Below are 7,500 nucleotides of genomic sequence, written 5' to 3'. Positions count from 1 at the left end.
AACAGGTTACGGAATTGGAACCGTATTCCCTTTCGTTCAAAATAATTCAAGTATTTAATTATTTTTTAATATATATATATAAATTTTATTAATATTTTTTTATTAAAAACTTGAAAATTTTCGGCTTTCGCCTTGAACTTAGGACCGACTAACTCGTGATCAACCACTGTTCACACGAAACCCTTCTCCACTTCAGTCCTCCAAGGTCTCATTCGATTATTTGCTACTACCACCAAGATCTGTACCAATAGCGGCTCCATGCAGGCTTACGCCAAACACTTCTAAGCACACTATTGTACCCTCCTACTCACTAAAGTTTCAAAATTTATAAATCAATCGAAATTGTTTTATAAATCATCTACTTTAGCGGTAATGTATAGGTATACAACTTAAGCGCCATCCATTTTAAGGGCTAGTTGCTTCGGCAGGTGAGTTGTTACACACTCCTTAGCGGATTACGACTTCCATGTCCACCGTCCTGCTGTTTTAAGCAACCAACGCCTTTCATGGTATCTGCATGAGTTGTTAATTTAGGCACCGTAACATTACGTTTGGTTCATCCCACAGCGCCAGTTCTGCTTACCAAAAGTGGCCCACTGGGCACATTATATCATAACCTCAACCTTCATATCAAGAAAGGTGAGGTTCTTACCCATTTAAAGTTTGAGAATAGGTTAAAATCGTTTCGACCCTAAGGCCTCTAATCATTCGCTTTACCAGATAAGATTATTTTATATAATTTTTAAATGCACCAGCTATCCTGAGGGAAACTTCGGAGGGAACCAGCTACTAGATGGTTCGATTGGTCTTTCGCCCCTATACTCAATTCTGACAATCGATTTGCACGTCAGAACTGTTTCGGTCTTCCATCAGGGTTTCCCCTGACTTCAACCTGATCAAGTATAGTTCACCATCTTTCGGGTCACAGCATATATGCTCAAGGTACGCTCCAGTTAGAGGTATAAATAATAATAAATTATCATTATACATAACTATATGGAACGCCCCGGGATTGAATTAATTGACTATTTAAGAAAATAGACTAAAAATTAATCCCATTATATTTTTAAGTTAAGTTAATTATGCCATTAAGTTTAATATAACTCAATGACTTGCACATATGTTAGACTCCTTGGTCCGTGTTTCAAGACGGGTCCCGAAGGTATCCTGAATCTTTCGCATTGTTAATCATATAAATGCATACAAATAAATATTAATATCATAGATATTAAATTTTTTGTAAAATTCAAAAAATGAATTTTAGCATTATATATAATAAAATCTATCAACACTTTATCAAATCATTAGTATTTATTCTATGTTAATATGCTTAAAAAGCAAATTAATTTAAATAAACTTAATATCACCAATGATCTTTTGATAAATACTTTATTATGTTAATAGATTACAATGTCCTTATATGAAAAAAATGCACATTATTTTTAATTATTTAATGATGAATTTTTCATAATGGATATTCAGGTTCATCGGGCTTAACCTCTAAGCAGTTTCACGTACTATTTAACTCTCTATTCAGAGTTCTTTTCAACTTTCCCTCACGGTACTTGTTTACTATCGGTCTCATGGTTATATTTAGTTTTAGATGGAGTTTACCACCCACTTAGTGCTGCACTATCAAGCAACACGACTCTTTGGAAATATCTTTCTAGTAATCATTAACGTTATACGGGCCTGGCACCCTCTATGGGTAAATGGCCTCATTTAAGAAGGACTTAAATCGTTAATTTCTCATACTAGATATTAAGATATTCCATACACTGCATCTCACATTTGACATATAGACAAAGTGACTTAGTGCTGAACTATTTTCTTTTCGCTCGCCGCTACTAAGAAAATCCTTGTTAGTTTCTTTTCCTCCCCTCATTAATATGCTTAAATTCAGGGGGTAATCCCATATGAGTTGAGGTTGTTTTAAAATATTTTTTATCTTCTCACACAATTTAATAAATAATTATATCATCTTTTCATCTCTATTTTTCTTTTTTTCCTTTTATATAAATATATATTATAAATAATAATTATGTAAAATGAGGCAATTCTAGAATAAAAAAAAATTAATTTTTATGCTAGACATTCCTCCTTTAATTACATATATAAATTAATATTTTATATATATATAAATAATATGAAAATTTTTTAAAGAGAATACTTAGATTCAAAATTTTTATTTCATTTTATTTGAGAGGATTTTTTTTTTTTTAAGAATATATATAATAAATAAAAAATTCATTATATAATCTTTATTTTTTTGCTATTAATATTATGAATTATTTAAAATCCAATAATATACACATTTGCTTAAATTCAATTATTTTTATAAAAGAATAAGCAACTTATTTAGCATAGTCTTACAACCCTCAACCATATGTAGTCCAAGCAGTACTTTAAAATTTAATTTAATGTACATAACAGCATGGACTGCGATATGCGTTCAAAATGTCGATGTTCATGTGTCCTGCAGTTCACACGATGACGCACAGTTTGCTGCGTTCTTCATCGACCCATGAGCCAAGTGATCCACCGCTTAGAGTATTTTTTTATTTATTTTTATTTATAACAAATGTCAATTTTTTTTTGCATATATTAATTGAAAGAGTAAAATTAAATAATAATAATAATAATATATAAATTGATTTTCTTTCAATAATATATATCAAATATATTTAACTCTAAACATTTTTATTAAGTTGCGAATGTCTTAGTTCAACAATAATACAGTGGTGGTATTTATTATGTTTGATTATTTTGTATTTTTTTTAATCATTTTATGTATATATAAATATATTAATAAATATATACCACTTTTGTTATTGTGAACAAATTAACTTATCATTCAATCAAATGAATAATAAGTACAACTTTCTATTTTCATGTTTAAAGGTTTTTAAAAGAAAAAATAAGAAAAAACATTACAAAATGTACCATCCATATTATATTTAATATGATATAATTGATGGATAACAAATTGAATGAAAAAGAATAAAAAGAATATGGATTCAAAATAATTATAAATTTTTCTTTTTTTTCTTTTTTTTTTTTTTTCTTTTGTTTGTTTTTGTTTTTATTTTTTTTGGCATTGTTTGTTTTTCTTACGGATATGGAACACAATAATGATCCTTCCGCAGGTTCACCTACGGAAACCTTGTTACGACTTTTACTTCCTCTAAATAATCAAGTTCGGTCAACTTTTGCGAAACAACCGTGACACACGAGGCGTCACAGTGATCACGTCCGGAGACCTCACTAAATAATTCAATCGGTAGTAGCGACGGGCGGTGTGTACAAAGGGCAGGGACTTAATCAATGCGAGTTAATAACTCGCACTTACTGGGAATTCCAAGTTCATGTGAACAGTTTCAGTTCACAATCCCAAGCATGAAAGTGGTTCAGCGGTTTACCCGGACCTCTCGGTCTAGGAAATACACGTTGATACTTTCATTGTAGCGCGCGTGCAGCCCAGGACATCTAAGGGCATCACAGACCTGTTATTGCTCAATCTCGTTACTGCTAGACGCAATTTGTCCATTTAAGAAGCTAGTGTCCTTATAATGGGACAAACCAACAGGTACGACTCCACTTATATAAACACATTCAAACACTTGTACATTCAAGATGTACGCATGAAAGAAGGCTATATAAGTTTCAACATCATAATCCTGAAAGCATCTATTTAATATATTTGAGTCTCGTTCGTTATCGGAATTAACCAGACAAATCACTCCACGAACTAAGAACGGCCATGCACCACCACCCATAGATTCGAGAAAGAGCTATCAATCTGTCTTACACGCTTATGTTCGGACCTGGTAAGTTTTCCCGTGTTGAGTCAAATTAAGCCGCAGGCTCCACTCCTGGTGGTGCCCTTCCGTCAATTCCTTTAAGTTTCAGCTTTGCAACCATACTTCCCCCGGAGCCCAAAAGCTTTGGTTTCCCGGGAAGCGACTGAGAGAGCCATAGTAGTAGCTACACCCAATTGCTAGCTGGCATCGTTTATGGTTAGAACTAGGGCGGTATCTGATCGCCTTCGAACCTCTAACTTTCGTTCTTGATTAATGAAAACATCTTTGGCAAATGCTTTCGCTTAAGTTAGTCTTACGACGGTCCAAGAATTTCACCTCTCGCGTCGTAATACTAATGCCCCCAAACTGCTTCTATTAATCATTACCTCTTGATCTAAAAACCAATGAAAGTAGAACAGAGGTCTTATTTCATTATTCCATGCACAAAATATTCAGGCATTTGGAGCCTGCTTTAAGCACTCTAATTTGTTCAAAGTAATTGTACCGGCCCACAACAACACGAAGAGCACTGAAGTAGGTTTAAATAGGAGGAATATATAAAAAATACATTGTATTAATTATATATAAGAACTCCACCGGTAATACGCTTACATACATAAGGTAATGTACATACCACAATATATAGTTGTACTACCCGTATGAAGCACAAATTCAACTACGAACGTTTTAACCGCAACAACTTTAATATACGCTATTGGAGCTGGAATTACCGCGGCTGCTGGCACCAGACTTGCCCTCCAATAGGTCCTTGTTAAAGGATTTAAAGTGTACTCATTCCAATTACAGGGCCTCGGATATGAGTCCTGTATTGTTATTTTTCGTCACTACCTCCCCGAACTGGGAGTGGGTAATTTACGCGCCTGCTGCCTTCCTTAGATGTGGTAGCCGTTTCTCAGGCTCCCTCTCCGGAATCGAACCCTGATTCCCCGTTACCCGTTGCAACCATGGTAGTCCTAGATACTACCATCAAAAGTTGATAGGGCAGACATTTGAAAGATCTGTCGTCGGTACGGGACCATACGATCTGCAAGTTATCTAGAGTTCAACCAATTTAACGATCAAATGATCGCTTGGTTTTAGTCTAATAAAAGCACACGTTCCATAAGGTCCGTGTTTATATTGCATGTATTAGCTCTAGAATTACCACAGTTATCCAAGTAACTGTTAACGATCTATGGAACCATAACTGATATAATGAGCCTTTTGCGGTTTCACTTTTAATTTGTTTGTACTTAGACATGCATGGCTTAATCTTTGAGACAAGCATATAACTACTGGCAGGATCAACCAGAATAATATATATATTTGTTTATATATTTTTCTTTGCTTTTCATATTTGAAAATTTCATAAATTACGGTGTATATAAAAAGTAAAGGGGAAAACGCACATACAATAGAACGTAATTTTAATAACACAATTTATGTATCATCATCATCATCATCATCATCATCATCATCATTATTATTATTATTATTATTATTATTATTATTATTAATAATGTGCTTTTATTTGTATAAAATATTTGTATTTTATTTGGTCTTCTTCTTTGTTGTGTTTTTCTTTCATTTTCTTTCGTTCAATGTGCGCTCCCGCCGACCCCTTTAGCTTTTCTTATCAGAATTCAAAAACCGTTTTTTATGAAAAAGAATTTTCGTTCTCTATATATATTTTATATAAAAATATAAGAACGATATTTCTTCTTAATATTTGCCAATTTTCAAATGTATCATTTTTAATAACATTTTACTTTTTCTTCAAATGCATTTTTAATGTAATAATTTCATATATTACATAATTTTTCTCTCTGAATTGAAATTAATAATTCCATAATTCTATTTTTTAATCATAAATATATATATGATTGAAAAAATTTCTCCTTTTTTCTTTTATTTAAAATTTAATTTTTCTTATAATTTTTATTTGTTTTGTTTTTTTTTTTCTTCATCTGTTTAATTTCCTGTATGTATACAAGAAACAAACAGTTGAGGATAATTTCTATGTAATGCTAGTATAGAATATAAAATTTTGAATTCAAAAATTTATTTCTATTTAAACTAACTATAGAATACCAGGAATAAAATACAATGACACCAATATGCCAAGGTTACATTCCATAATATGTTAGTATAGAATATAAATTCTTCATATATGTATATATATTCGAAAATTGTTTCTATTTAAACTAACGTATGGAAAACCATGAATAAAATCACAATACACCAATATGCCAAGGTAACAGTCAATAGTTACATTCCATAATATGTTAGTATAGAATATAAATTCTTCATATATGTATATATATTCGAAAATTGTTTCTATTTAAACTAACGTATGGAAAACTATGAATGAAATCTCACAATACACCAATATGCCAAGGCAACAATCAATAGTTACATTCCATAATATGTTAGTATAGAATATAAATTCTTCATATATGTATATATATTCGAAAATTGTTTCTATTTAAACTAACGTATGGAAAACTATGAATGAAATCTCACAATACACCAATATGCCAAGGCAACAATCAATAGTTACATTCCATAATATGTTAGTATAGAATATAAATTCTTCATATATGTATACATATTCGAAAATTGTTTCTATTTAAACTAACGTATGGAAAACTAGGAATAAATCCACAATATCACCAGTTTAACATAACTCAAATTCGTGTTTCATATAGTTATGATTCGATTTATATGCTTCAATATCATTGGTTAGTTAAATGTTGATATTTTCATATTATTCACATGCCTTCACCGTGAGTGTTTTTTGCCATGCACACCACACATTGTGAAAAATGTATGGGAAAAATTCAATTCAATACATTTCAGTTTGATTTCATATAATTCAATTACATTTTATATATTTCAATAATACCATCAACTTAACTAAATATATATTAAAATACTAAATTATATATATGATGATATTTTCCATATATTTGAAATGTCTTTATTATATATTTATTCAGTTTATCATATGAATGTATTGTGTTAAATTTTACTTTCATACATTTAATCGAATTTAGTTTCATATAAATTCGATTCGATTTTCTTTCATATATCTCACTTGCCTTCACCGTGAGTGTTTCTGACAATGTACACAACGCATTGTGAAAAATGTATGGGCAAAATTTTGTTAAATTTTACTTTCATACATTTAATCGAATATAGTTTCATATAAATTCGATTTGATTATCTTTCATATATTTCACATGCCTTCACCGTGAGTGTTTTTGTTTGTCCATGTACACAACGTATTGTGAAAAATGTATGGGCAAAATTTAACTTAATACAATTCAATATATTTCAAATGTTTTTCTTATATATTTATTCAGTTTATCATATGAATGTATTGTGGTAAATTTTATTTTCATACATTTAATCGAATATAATTTCATATAAATTCGATTTGATTTTCTTTCATATATATCTCACTTGCCTTCACCGTGAGTGTTTCTGACAATGTACACAACGCATTGTGAAAAATGTATGGTGAAAATCTAACTTAATACAATTCAATATATTTCAAATGGCTTTATTATATATTTATTCAGTTTATCATATGAATGTATTGTGGTAAATTTTAATTTCATACATTTAATCGAATATAGTTTCATATAAATTCGATTTGATTATATTTCATATATTTCACATGCCTTCACCGTGAGTG

The 7,500-nt window shown here is 30.6% G+C and overlaps 2 non-coding genes and 1 pseudogene across 2 annotated transcripts; all 3 read right to left on the bottom strand.

Annotated features, from left to right (window-relative positions):
* LOC128870535 (large subunit ribosomal RNA) overlaps positions 1-1,930 on the bottom strand; it is a 4,513-nt pseudogene extending 2,583 nt beyond the window's left edge.
* A 442-nt stretch (positions 1,931-2,372) lies between these two features.
* LOC128870531 (5.8S ribosomal RNA) lies at positions 2,373-2,553 on the bottom strand. The gene has a single exon (XR_008455404.1). It is a non-coding gene; the product is annotated as a 5.8S ribosomal RNA (ribosomal RNA).
* A 576-nt stretch (positions 2,554-3,129) lies between these two features.
* On the bottom strand, positions 3,130-5,115 carry LOC128870528 (small subunit ribosomal RNA). The gene has a single exon (XR_008455401.1). It is a non-coding gene; the product is annotated as a small subunit ribosomal RNA (ribosomal RNA).
* Between the last annotated feature and the right edge of the window lie 2,385 nt (positions 5,116-7,500).

This window comes from Anastrepha ludens, chromosome X (genome assembly GCF_028408465.1).
Source record: "Anastrepha ludens isolate Willacy chromosome X, idAnaLude1.1, whole genome shotgun sequence".
Lineage (NCBI taxonomy): Eukaryota > Metazoa > Arthropoda > Insecta > Diptera > Tephritidae > Anastrepha > Anastrepha ludens.
This window is presented reverse-complemented; position numbering and strand designations above follow the sequence as displayed.